The sequence below is a fragment of the Frankliniella occidentalis genome, unplaced genomic scaffold, assembly GCF_000697945.3.
Source record: "Frankliniella occidentalis isolate FOCC.00 unplaced genomic scaffold, Focc_3.1 Scaffold94, whole genome shotgun sequence".
NCBI classification, from domain to species: Eukaryota; Metazoa; Arthropoda; class Insecta; order Thysanoptera; family Thripidae; genus Frankliniella; species Frankliniella occidentalis.
Genome location: NW_026267223.1, coordinates 772,890 through 773,794, shown reverse-complemented (window position 1 = coordinate 773,794; position 905 = coordinate 772,890). Strand labels below are relative to the sequence as shown.

General features: G+C 46.3%; 1 protein-coding gene across 2 annotated transcripts in view; it reads left to right on the top strand.

Moving 5' to 3' along the window:
• LOC113203946 (diuretic hormone class 2) overlaps positions 1-905 on the top strand; it is a 97,932-nt gene that overhangs the window by 36,174 nt on the left and 60,853 nt on the right. Inside the window, exon 2 of one of the 2 annotated variants that reach the window (XM_052269526.1) lies at positions 815-902. The exons of the other annotated variant lie outside the window; for it this stretch is intronic. The gene's annotated coding sequence lies outside the window, so the exon portion shown is untranslated. The remainder of the gene's footprint in view (positions 1-814; positions 903-905) is intronic. 2 annotated transcript variants of the gene reach the window in all.

Below are 905 nucleotides of genomic sequence, written 5' to 3'. Positions count from 1 at the left end.
CAGGTGTGTGTGTGTGTGAGCGAGAGATGAGGATGAGAGAGAGAGAGAGAGAGAGAGAGAGAGAGAGAGAGAGTGTGAGAGAGAGAGAGAAATTGATTTGATTTGATTTATTGGTATCTTTGGTACAAAAGGACTAAAGAGTCCAACGGGAGTACCATTAGTACTTTTCGGAGAGAGACAGAGAGAGAGAGAGAAAGAGAGCAGCTGCACTGAGTCATCAGCCTAAAACGAATACATTCTCACTATACATATTTAACTTTGTATAGAAACTCTGCATAGATAAGCGAATCTGGATGTGTGTGCAATCATGCAACGATTTCTGCATGGGCTGCCATCGCGCCCCGTGGAGCGCCTGCGGATGGGCGGGTAGGCAGTCCCGCTCGACGGGCGTGCACGGCAGGACGGCCCGCCCGCCACCTCACAGGCGCCTGGCCCACCGCCTACTTGTAAGTGAGAAAATTGATTTAGGTGGACATGTCCCTCACATTCTATGTAAAAAAAGGCCACACAGCGCTTGGCAGGAAAAATTGATTTCTGGAACTGTTGCCAAATTACGGTATTTTGCAGGCATATTTTTTGGTGTTTTTCACTGTGACTTAGACCACAGAATTTTTCGTCGCAGACTGTCGGCATTGTGATTGTAAGGTGCTATGCTTTGTTATATACCACGTCTTGTCAGGAGTTCAAGGACTCATAGTTTTTGAAATATTGGATAAAACGTGGTCCATACCATGCTGTTGGTACATGATGGTTGACCTTTTTAGGCCACGTCGTATTTTTACGTGCATGTTAATTTCATTAGTTTTTTTTTCAGTTACCGAAGAAACAACAGTCGGATCTCCCGACCAGGCTAATACGGACGTGGTTGTCACCAGCAGACAACGGGCCGTGAAAGCCGTGAGGTA